This window comes from Pinus tabuliformis, chromosome 4_2 (assembly GCF_031772625.1).
Source record: "Pinus tabuliformis cultivar Carrire ecotype Pingquan chromosome 4_2, CPIR1, whole genome shotgun sequence".
Classification (NCBI taxonomy): Eukaryota; Viridiplantae; Streptophyta; class Pinopsida; order Pinales; family Pinaceae; genus Pinus; species Pinus tabuliformis.
The window spans coordinates 812,993,090-813,006,674 of NC_142304.1; positions in this window are offsets into that span (position 1 = coordinate 812,993,090).

Consider the following 13,585-nt stretch of genomic DNA (forward strand, 5'->3'; position numbering starts at 1 on the left):
TCTATTTTAGTTTTTTTTGTTGGTTTTGCATAAATTCTAATACTATCACCATGTAAATGTCACTATGTGATAAGTCCAAGGTCAACAAACTATTAATGCAACCCATTCATTCCTATACAAGCCTGAGGGGTCTCAAATGAACCTATTTCACTATAAAGTCAACCTTTTGTTCATAGTGAAGTAAGAGAATGGTTTTGAGTTTTGTATGCAGATTCTGGAGGATATAGGCTGTTTTGTTTTCAGTGTAATAGGAGCATCCGGAGTCAGAATTGGGAACTATGATAGGTGTTGGAAAGATGATTCAGACATATTTCTTGTGATAGTGACCAAAAGTTGCTGTGTGTACGATCAGTCTGGTCAATTTGTTGTGTAATCGACCTCCTCAGATTCAATCCTAATAAAAGAGGTTGCCCATCTTGAAAGTGGACCCGGAGACGTAGTCCATCAAGGACTAACTTCATAATCAATATTGTTGTCTGGTATCACTGTGTTTTGTTGGTTTTCACTTATGTTTACATATTTCTTATGTTTATCATCTATTGTAAAGTATTTCTTCTCAAGCAGTTCTCACAATAAAATACTTTCAGTTAACATTCTGTTCACTAATGGCATTAATCAATTCTACATTAGTTTGACATATGATCATTTCATATCATATAATTTGCTACCAGAGCAGGTTGCATTTGTAGAATTTTTCAGTGAATGTTAACCAGGTCAAAGTCACAACGTGGAGAAGGAATCCTCGAGGAGATTGACCCAGAAATTGGAAAGTGAAGAGTCACTCATAAGTCAACCATGACAGGATCTAATGCAGGTGAAAATCTTGAAACTAAGATGAGAGATGAACAATTTCAGCAAGTCTTATTGAGTATGCAACAGATGTTGGGAGAACTATACGAGGATAAGAAGGTGAGAGATGCAACTTCTTCTTCAAAGACATCGAAGAAGGAAAAAGGTAAAGGCAAGGCTGATAAATCACCTTCACCTCCATCATTTCCATCATCATCATCATTTTCTTCTTCTTCTAGTTCAGAATCTGAAACAGAAAAGAAACCTAAGAAAACATCTCTTTTAAACCTTGATGTAAAATTTGAATTACCTATTTATGATAGCGAAATGAATCTTGAAAATCTAGATAACTTGATTAGGCAATTAGAAGTGTATTGTTTTATTCAGAACATTTTTGACGATAAAATGAAAATTCAGTTAGCTACACTTAGAATGGGGGGACCAACTTTAATGTAGTGGGAAAGTAAAACTAAAATAGATGTAAAGCAGAAAGGTAAAGTCATCTCTTCATGGTCTAAGTTTTTAAAAGCTCTTAGGAAACAATTCTATCCTTTAGGATACATGCAGCAAGTTGTTATTGATTGGCAACACTTGAGGCAAGGTAACGGGAAGAGTGTTCAGGAGTTTACTCATGACTTCAGAAAGAAATAATTGGTGCTTGGTATTTCATTGGATACATGTGAAACTTTGTTAAATACATCGACAGTTTATGTTCATATTTGTAGCATACATTATTGATGTTTAATGTTGATGATTTTGATGAAATGTGTGTTCAAGCCATACATATTGAATCAGGTGGAAGACCATTCAAGTTTTCATCGCAATCATCCAAAGAGTTGGAAATCAAGGATTCCAATGACAGTAAAGGGAAGAACAATTTTAAGAGAAAGAAATCAGTGATAGCTCAGAAGGAAAGACCTACTTGTTCTCATTGCCAAAGAATCAATCATGATGAATCTAAGTGTTGGGAAATTCATCCATAACTTAAGCCCAAAAATTTCCTTAAAGAGAAGGATGAACAGAAGGCAATTGCAGTAGTCCAGCAAGATCTAGGTTCTGATTCAGGCGATGAAAGGAGGATAACTTCCATAGTTACGACAAGTAAAACTTCTGACACTGGTTCAAGTTCGAATACTATTGCATCTTCATCAAACATAATCGTTCAAATGAGGATAAAAGAGTTGAATTATTTAACATAAGGATAACTTCTAAGCACACAAAGATAGATACAATATTTGATAGTGGATCACAGGGAAATTTAATATCTGAATATTTAGTTAAGAATTTGGGTTTAGAGACACGGAATCATCCATGACCTTACCCATTAGGATGGCTAAATAAATCAACTAAGATAAAAGTCACAAAAAAATGTTGATTAAGATTTTCCATTACAGCTAATTACATTGATGAAGTGGAATTAGCTGTGGTTCTAGTAGACATATGTGGAGTTGTCTTAGGAAGTCCTTATTTTATGATCATGATGTAGTGTTTTATAGAAGAGAGAATAAATATAACCTTAAGAAAGATGGAGTTGAATTTATTGTCAGGGCACATCAAAGTAAAAATCACTTGAATTTAGTTGTTGCTAATCAGATGAAGTGATTAATAAGTTCAAATAAGAGATTTGTAATCATGTGTGTAAACGAACAACATAAGAATCAACATGATGTTTGTTCAAGTTGTGAGTCCCACTTTCAAGATAGTTTGATCAAAGAGGTAGTAAAATTTTCAGTTCTATTTAAAGAACCCAAACATCTTACTCATAAGCAGGGAATACAACATGAATTATAGTTGATGCCTAAAGCTCCTCTTCCTAATGTCAGAATGAATCAATTCAGTCCAAGTTTGGAAGTTAACAGTTACAGGGATACAGGTCAGCATTGGGGAAAGTCAATGTTAAATTTCTCTTGTATTGTTTCACCATTTCATGTTTCAAATAGTTTGGAAGCCTCTTTTCAAGTGGAGAGGAAGCCTATTTCCTTTCATATCAAAGACTTTTACAAGAAGTGTCAAAGTATACAATATATCTAAGGGAAACTTATGCATCAGGGGAAAGTGCTAATCAATGGAAACATCATTTAATAGATGAAGAAACAATGATTCAAACAAATCAACAACCACTTCAGTACTTTCAAAATCAAACTAAGTTGCAACAGTTTTCATATTACAATTTGATGCACTTATTGTAGCAAGTTCACTTAGTAATCAGGAATTAGGAAATTATATCAAGTCAAGTAGTTGGTTTGATGTCAAAAATGTCTTTGATTGTCTCTTTCATTCTGAAATATAGATTGTTAATACATGTCAATAGTATTGAACAATATCCTGTAGAGATTGTTTTCAGAGATGTTTATGAATCACCAATTCATGGTATTTCGTGGAAAGAAGTCAATTTCCATGTTCATAAAAAGTTGTTTGACCATCTTCACAAGTTGCGCATACTACAGATGGATGGAATAGTTCACTGATTCAAAATGTGCCATGATCAACATCATTAGGGTCATCACTTTCTGGTGTTTGATCGAATGTATTGGTACATATTCCGAACAAGGTGGAGAGTGAGGGAGCTCTACCCTTATTTATTATCTGTTTAAGTCAAACTTTTGTGGTGCAAAAGTTTCAATTGGAGAGGATTGATCCGGAGGATCTTGTCATATCAGTTTCACAGGTTTAGTTTCGTCATCAGTATTTGGTGTCCGGTGTCTTCAGCTTCGACAATGATGTTTATGGTTCAGTTTGTTCGGTGATGTCATTGGTTTTCATGGTGTTCAAATGATAGGGTTTTGTACCTGGTTGTTGAAGCGTGTTTGTCGTCAATTTCGTCGGGGTTTGGTTGTCGACACACCTTCATCATTAGTTCTGCCTGGGTTTGGGTTTGCAAAAATGATCCATGGTTTTCATCATATGGGGTTAATGTCACATTGTGACAATTGATTGTAAAAAGGGTTGTTTTAAGGACAAAGTGATGTACAGTCTTAAGGACTAAGACCTAAGACCTAAAACCCTAACCTAGAACCAAATCCATGTATTAAAACACATTTAAATACATTAATCCTAAGTTTCCTAACCCTCGGACCTTGTAAACCCATTGTATGAACATTACGAACACATTACAATACATTAACGCTAAGTTGAAAACCCTCTTGAGATACTGCATAAAAAATACATTGCAAAATCAATATATCAGTCCTTAACCATAGAGTTAACTGCATCGGGAACCACGTGGTATGTGAACAAGAGTTCACCAAGCGGAGATTACATGAAATAGTTCCCATAGCAGTTAGCTGTAGTGGAATCGCGTGCCATGTGAACATAAGTCAAGCGACAGAGGTTACATAAAACAGTTCCCATCACAGTCACCGAGTCGTTGCCGCAACCGCTAGGGAGAGTGTTGTTCACATTACACCATAACCGTTTGTTAGTCGAAACCGCCGGAGGGTGACTGCGAAGGTGGCAGCTTGTGGTTAGACCACTTATTCACATGCTATTAGTCAAACAATCCTGTACTGTTACCTGAACGAAAGTGGATTTCTCATAACCTAAGTTCTATTTTGGGTTTGTTTGTTGGTTTTGCATAAATTCTAATCTTATCACCTTGTAAATGTCACCATGTGATAAGTCCAAGGCCAACAAACTATTAATGCAACCCATTCATGCCTATTTGAGCCTAAGGGGTCTCAAATGAACCTATTTCACTATAAAGTCAACCTTTTGTTCATAGTGAGGGGAGAGAGTGGTTTTGAGTTTTGTATGCAGATTCTGGAGGATATAGGCTGTTTTGTTTTCAGTGTAACAGGAGAATCCGAGTCGGAATTGGGAACCGTGATAGGCATTGGAAAGCTGATTCAGAGAGTTTTCATGCGACAGTGACCAGAAGTGCCTTTGTGCATGATTAGTGTGGTAAATTTACTGTGTAATCTACCTCCTTGGATTCAATCCTAATAAAAGCAGTCGCACATCTTGAAAGCGGACCAAGAGACGTAGTCCATCAGGGACGAACTCTGTAATCAATCTTGTTGTCTGGTATCATTGTGTTTTGATGATTTTCACTTCTGTTTTACATCTTGCTTATGTTTATCATCTGTCATAAAGTCTTTCTTCTCAAGCAGTTCTCACAATAAAAGCACTTTCAGTTAACATTCTGTTCACTAATGGCATTAATCAATTCTACATTAGTTTTACATATGATCATTTCAGATCATAATCGCTTAGGTTTATAATATTAATACTAAGGTTTATAATATTAATCTTAGGGTTTAATGTTTATTTTAGGGTTTTCAATATTTACCTTAGGGTTTATATCTCTTGGGTTTATAATATTAATTCCTTTTGTTTAATATTGTTCCCCTGGGTTTATAATCCCTTAGGTTTATTAGTCCCTTGCCTTTATGATATCAATCCCTTGGGTTTATTAATCTAAGGGTTCATATTCCTAGGGTGTAATATTATTCATAAGGTTTATAAGATCAATCCTAGGGTTTATTTTAAATATCTTGGGTTTAGAATCCATTGGGTTTATAATACAAATTCCTTGGGTTATAAATATTGATCTGTTGAGCTTATTAATCGCTTAGGTTTATAATGTTAATCCTAAGATTTATAATATTAACCTTAGGGTTTAATGTTTATTTTAGTGTTTATAATATTTATCTTAGGGTTTATATCTCTTGGGTTTATAATATTAATTCCTTTCGTTTAATATTATTGCCCCGAGTTTATAATCCCTTGTGTTTATTAGTCCCTCGCCTTTATGATATCAATCCCTTTGGTTTATTAATATAAGGGTTCATATTCCTAGGATATAATATTATTCATAAAGTTTATAATACTAATCCTAGGGTTTATTTTAAATCTCTTGGGTTTATAATACAAAATCCTTGGATTTATTATCCTTTAGGATTTTAATATTGATCCCTTAGGTTTATTATTTTCTTAGGTTTATAATGTCAATCCTAAGGTTTATAATATTAATATTAGGTTTTAATGTTTATTTTAGGGTTTATAATATTTACCTTAGGAGTTATATCCCTTGGGTTTACAATATTAATTCCTCGTGTTTAATATTATTCCGTTGGGTTTATAAACCCTTAGATTTATTAGTCACTTGAATTTATAATATCAATCACTTGGGTTTATTAATCTAATGGTTTATATTGCTAGGGTATAATACTATTCATAGGTTTATAACATTAATTTTAGGGTTTAATTTAAATCTCTTATGTTTACAATCCATTGGGTGTATAATACAAATTCCTTGGGTTTATCCTTTGGTTTTTAGTATTGATCCCTTGAGTTTATTAATCACTTAGGTTTATAATGTTAATCCGAAGGTTTATAAATTAATCTTAGGGTTTAATGTTTATTTTAGGGTTTATATCCCTTGGGTTTATAATATTAATCCTAGGGTTTAATTTAAATCTCTTGGGTTTATAGTATCAAGCAATTTTATTTCTTAATAATTATTATAATTAATAATTATTAATATTATTAATATTATAACTATTAATTTTCAATTTAAATATTTATATTATTTTTAATTTTTAATTATTATTATTATTACTATTTATATTATTTATTAGTTGGTCATTTAAGAGTAGTGGTAGTAGTAGTAATAATAATAATAATATATTTTATAAATAATAATAAAATTATTAATGTTAATATTAATAAATGTGGTTGATATACGCCTATCGGTGTCTATCAACCACATTTATTAATGTGTTTGTGCTAGTTCTAATACATGGAATTTATTATCATCTCGTGCTACGATTAATCATTATTAAGCTCAGGGTTGGAATTTTAGTAATGTATTTTTTTTACGTTTTATTTATTTTAATAAATGGACTCAAATCGAGGAGTACTTGGAATAGCGACACTGCCAAGATCATTAAGAATAACTCTTACATTCATTCTTCCTTTGCCTAAGTTTGTCTTTCTCCATGGATATTTCTCTAAATTTTCCTCTACCATATCACCATTTCCTATTTTTGTTGTCTCTGCAATGTGTTTGTTTGTTTTTTTTTTGTTTTGTTTTGTTTTGTTTTGTTTTGTTTTTTGTTTTGTTTTTGTTTTTGTTTTTGTTTTTTTTTGCTTTTTTTTTTTTTTTTTTTTGTTTTTTGTTTTTTGTTTTCCTAAAATTTTTAGTGTGATGTCATTGTTTACCTCCCTCCTAATGTTTTCTGAAAATGCTAATGTGACGCCAATGTTTTCTTAAATTGTCTGTGTGACTCCATTACTTTCCTCACTGTTATTGTTTTTTGAAACTATCTGCGACGTGTAATTGCTTACATCATTTTTCGTGTCACTTACCTGAAAAGTGGCATCCATAAGAATGAACTCTAAAGAGAAATCATCATCATGTTCTAGCCCATATTCCCAATCAATAACAACTAAAATCATTTTTGTTTCACTGAGTGAAATTTGTGGACATGAATACAACTTAGATATTAAAATTGAGCCAAATTCTTTGATAGTTTTGATGTGCTCGAGTTCTAAATAATAGAGATGTCTTTTGGAATTTCTATCCCAAAGGGGTCTCTTCCTCTTAGAAAGAAAGGCATCATCATTAAGGGATTTTTTAGGTCTAGAATTGGCCTCCTAAGGAAATTATAAAATAATAGTGGAAATAATAAAATAAGATTAGATTACATCATCAAATTTTAGAAGGAAAAAAAAAACTATTTTTTCAACTCGTATTTTCAACTTATATCCCTATGGGTTTACTCAAATTTCGACTGCAAACACTTGTTGGATGCCGAATTTGATTCCTCATGCAATGAGTGCCCATGTTGCATACTTTTGATTGACCCTACTACACGAAAAATGATAAATACATGAAAAACGTGATAACAATCACGATTTTTCATGTATTTCTCACATGTTTAATGTAGTAGGGTCTATCAAGTATCCAACATGGGTAATCGTTGGATGAGGAATGAAATTTTTCATCCAATGAGTACTCCTGCTTGAAATTTCAATAAAACCTTAGGGTGATAAGTTGAGTATATGAGTTAAAAAAGTAGTTTTATTGTTTTATTATTTTTTAATCTTTTTACTTTTTTACTCCAAAAATGGTGAATCGCCCCTCCATGGTTGACATCATCATCTTGAATCCTATTGTTTCTAATAAAGTTTATTTTGGTTGTACATTTTTCTTAGGAGGATCCATTTTAGACCTCAAAATTCCCCTAATGATTCCTCCATTGTATGAAAAAATTCTAGATATTTGGATCTTGAAATCCTTTCCCATGCAATTTTTTGAGTTACTTCTTTAGGTAAGTCATGAGTGTTGGAAAAAAGTGAAATTGAATCTGGTCTAGTTTTCCTAGAAACATGGTATGTTTTTCCATTGTCCAGACCTTCCATCATCTCCCATGTAGATATTATCTCTATTTTTTCCTTCTTTACAAGCTTATGTTCTTTTGTTTCTTCATCTCCAGCTTCATGTTTTTCTAATTTGAAAAACTCTCTGATTGCAAATCTGAGTTTACCCTAACATGGCTTCCAGTAATAAGCCTTTCACCTGTAAATGCTGAAATTTTAAAATTACTCATTTAAATAAAATTCAATGATGGGATAAAAAGAAAAAAAAAATGGAAATATGTCCAATGGAGACATGATTCAGGGGTGAAGTTATGACATGTCAGGTCACCATTTAACTTGTCAAGTTTCACATAAGTATCAATGAGGATGTGTAATTTTTAGAGGATGTTAATGGAAGAGTGCCTTGTAACAAAAACTTTGTGAAAGGAAAATTCCTATAATAACTAGTTCACCTTTAAAAAGCCATTTCCCTATGCAAAGGGTTCAATAATGCTATGTAATCCATTTGGCCAAGCCTAATGCATTTAGAGTTCACAGAAAGCAATTAGAAAAATGGAAATAAAAATGGAAAGGTAACTTCAATGATTTAAAATGCTAATATTGTATTTGGATCATGACATAATACATTTAGCCGAGTGTAATGCATATAGAGTTCACAGAAAGAAATTTTAAAAAAGGAAAAAGAAAAATGGAAAGGTAACTTTAATTTTTTAAAATAACACTATTTTCAGATCACCACTGTAAAAGAGAGGATATAGTAATGATACCACTAGGAATGTCAAATAAATTTTTTTGAAGTGATAGTGGAACATAGAGTGTAAAACTTAGAAATAATGAATAGTAAGGAAACATAGTAAAACAAATTTCACGTTACAGTGAGTCACAAAATAAAAGTTTAGAAATTATAAGCAGTCTCAAATAAAATAAGACATGGAAAAAGTAGAGTATTTGCGCAATAAAAACTAGACATAAAATTCCTGAGATGAGTGCTAAGAAATATATATATATATGTATATATATGTATATATATGTATATATATATATATATATATATGTATATATATATATATGGAGTGCTAAGAAATATATATATATATATATATATAACTTCATATGAAAACATTCATGTGCATGAAAATAGAGGCTGCAACTCTAGTAAAATGTTGTACAATATCACATTTACAAAACTCTCTTAACACTCTGTTTTACACAGTGAAAAACAAATCGTAATCACCCTCCTATTTTTTCTCCATGATTTTCTCCAAACTATCAACTTCAGACTTGAAAAAAAAAAATTATGACATGTATATCAAACATATATTGATGTATAAAATCTACGACAGGACAAATATTAGACCAATATATGGACGAATATACAAAATTAATTTTTAAACAATCTCAGACATGTGCAATATAGACTACTTCATGCATAGTACACCCTACCATTAACTATTTACCAAATCCACGCAAATATTATCAGACATTTGAATTCTTGATGTAATGCATGGATTGGAGAGCTTGTATGTCGGTTGAAGAGAACATTTAATCCACATCCCTTTTGCTAGAAACCTAAATCTGCAAACTGATTTTTTTTACTCTCCAGAGATGCTGCCATACATTAATTTTGGTAAGTGTTATTAATTCCAACACTCCACCTTAATCACAAATACTAACATGGATAATTTCCAAACAATCTCTCATATGGAAAAAAAATTCGCTCATCAATGATTTATTGAAAATGTCTACAAACTGCTATTGTGACCTGCAATACTGCAAAGTAATTCCTCCATTGTTGATTAGATCTCTAATGAAATGATACTCAGTGTCAATGTTCTTACTTCTTTTTTTGAAGAAAACCATAATTCTTGGGCATCATAATTGCAGATTTTTGGTCATAATAAATTGTTTTTGTTCCTTCTTGTTCATGCCATAAAACCTTCAACATTCTTCTCATCCAAATTTCTTGGCGTGTTGCCCCTATTGTTGTGACATATTCAACTTCAACTATTAACAGTGACATTATTGGTTGTTTCTTGGAAGCCCATGAAATGTATCCCAAACTCATTAGGAAAAAATAACCTAATGTGCTCTTTCTGTCATCAACACTTACTACCCAATCATTGTCAGTGTAGCCAACCAACCTAAAATCATTTGGTGTTGTATACAAAAGAGCATAACCTTTAGCCCATTAACATACCTTAAAGTTTTTTAGATTCTTTCCAATATTTCTACTTTGGTGTCTCCATGAATCTTGACACCAAACTCATTGCATACATTAAATATTATCTATTTTTTGTCAAATACATTAAAATGCTAACCATATTTTTGTATAGTGTCAGATTAACATTGCTGCTACAATCTTATTTTCTTAATTTCAAACCCATGACTGTCAAATTTGGTGTAGGATTGATGTTATGAATATTAAACCTCTTCAATATGTCTGAAGCATACCTTGTTTGAGAAACAAAAATGCCATTTTCTGTTTGCTTCACTTATATGCCAAGAAAATACTTTAACAACCCCAAATCTACCATTTCAAACTCATTTTTCATGACTTCTTTGAAATCAACAATGAGGAAATCATCCCTCCCTATAAAAATAAAATTGTCTACATATAAAACAAAAATTAAGAGCTTACCATCACTCTCTTTGATGTAGAGAGTAGGATTTCCGTCACATTTTTCAAAGCCATTGTCTAACAAGAAAGTGTTTATCCTCCTATACCATGCGTGTAGTGTTTTCTTAAGCCCATAAAGAGCTTTCTTCAATCTATACACATTGTCTTTCTAGTTTTGAACCTCATGACTAGGTGGCTATATCACATACACTTTCTCTTTCAGCACTCCATTCAAGCGTGCTGATTTCACATCAATTTGATATACCTTCCATTTATGTCATGTTGTTATTCACAACATTGTTCGCATTGTCTCCATTCTTGCGACTGGCACAAATGTATCTATATAATATCTTCCGCGCTGCTACTTGTATCCTTTAAGAACCAACCTTGATTTATGCCTTTATATCCTTCCTTCAATGTTGCTTTTGGTCTTATAGACCCACTTAACAACTATGACCTCTTTTCCTTTAGGAAGATTCACTAACTCCCTTGTGTTATTATTTTATGTTGTCTCTATGTCTTCATCCATTTTTCTACCCACGTTTTGTCCTTGACTGCATATTCAAAATTAATTGGATCATCTACATGAAAAAATAAAGAAAAAAGTGAATTCAGGTCAGCGTTGTTATCACCTTCATTTTTCTCATAAATATCACTTTAAGTTTTTATTTTTTATCTTCTCATGCTTGCCAAAGATGGACTTGACATGTCACTTGATGTTGAACTTGGAGAAGATGGAGTTGTTGACCTCTGATGCAAACTTGGAGGGGTATTTGTTTGAATGCATGAAAATGTTTGGTTTCTTGTTGAAAATGTCACTTGATGACTTCATTATTGAGCTTGAATAGGTGTAGAAGGAGTCATCATTGAGGAATTACTTGTTGTTGTCAATCCCTCTTTGTCTTCTTGTGGTAGACTTTCTTTCACATTGGTTTTCTTCTTGAAGCTCCCAGCTCATGCTTAATCTTCTATGAATTGCACATATTTGTTGATGGTGACCTTCTTCGTTAATGGATTGTAGAGTTTATATGCCTTGGATTCATCACTATATCCCACAAATATGCGTTTCCACCACTTTTTATCCAACTTATTTCTTTATTCATCCATGACATGTGCATATACCACACATCCAAACACTCTCATATGAGTGACACTATGTTTTCTTTCACTCCATCCTTCTTTAGAAATGGTATTATTGACACTTATTTATAATATATGCAATGTAAGCAACAACTTCATCCCCATAGTCATTTGGAAAATTCTTCTTCTTCAACATATTTCTTGCCATTTCCATAATTGTTCTATTTTTCCTTTCTGTGACACCATTTTGCTGAGGTGTGTATATTTTTGTAAATTGTTTGTGAATTTCATGGTCCTTGAAAAAATGTAGGAAGTCATTTGAAGTGTATTCACCAACTTTGTCAGTTCTAAAAATTTAATGTAGTGTCCACTTTGCTTCTCAACAAGAGATGTGTATTGATGGAAGTGCTTAAACACTTCACTTTTGTGTCTTTGGAAGTAGACCCATGTCTTCCTTGTGTAGTCATCTATGAATGTCAAGAAATAATAACTGCCACCAATTGATCGTGTCTACATTGGTCCACATAAATTTGAATGGACAATTTCCAAGGGTGCCTTTGTCCTTATTGACATTCTTGGTGGAAATGATTCTCTATGTTATTTTCCCAAGATGCATCCTTCACACAATTTGTTTGTTTTTTCTATTAGTGCCAACCCATTTACCATGCATTTCTTATGTAGAAAATTTAAACCTCCGAAGTTAAGATGCCCAAATCTTAGATGCCACAATCAACTTTAATATTTTATCTATGTTTGAAAAGTTGTTTGTATGGAAACTACAACATTTCTTTCATATTCTTCTGAATTCATTAACAGTTGTGTTTGCACACCTTCTTCCTTCAAATCTAGTTTTATCTTGAGGAGAATATTCTATTGCTTGTCATTTGAACTTTTGCAATCCACTGCTTGCTTGGGAATTTATTCAAAATTGTCTCCATTTTTTAAAAATATGTTGTATCCCTTTTGCATAAATTATCCAATACTTGTGATATTGTGCTTCAAACCAAGAACAAAATATACATATGAAATATACTTCTTCCCCCACTTATTGGTTATATTATTAACTCTTCTTTTACCCATTATTGACACTTTATTATCAATCCCTAGTGTGACTTCATATTCTACACTTTCATCCAAATTGGAAAAAAATTGTATGTTTCTTGTCATGTTATTGTTGCAACCTAAGTCTAGACACCATATAGCTTTTTGCTTCTCTTGTCCTACATTGCATTCTAAAAACATATTTTCTTGGTTTTGATTTTATTTTGTGAAATTTTCATTTGGTTTATTATAAAGATCATGTTTGTAGGTTTTAACCCCGTACAAAAATTACCTGGATATGAATTCTAAAACATAGAAAATAAACGATGCAAGAGCATAACACATAAAACACATATACACAGAGATTTTCCCTTGGATCTCAAAACTAGGACTACCAGATTGATTTTTCATTATTTTCCTTTCATATGTTACAATACATATATATACATGCCGAAGCATCCAATACCATGGACCATAAACCTTCGCACCCAAATCCATGTGTGAAAATCATCCACAAAACCGTACATAGGTTCACCCACCTAATATAGGGTCCAAAATTTTTTTCCCCGGGGCACTGCCAAGGACCCCGTAGAGGGGGGCTACTCGCCCCCTTCAAACCCCTTATGATCCCCCTGTTGTGAAATTGGTGCAACGAAGGGGGGCTCTGCCCCCCCTCTAACCCCCGGTTAACTAGGTGAGCTAGTCTCGGAAAGAATATAACACAACCCAACATTC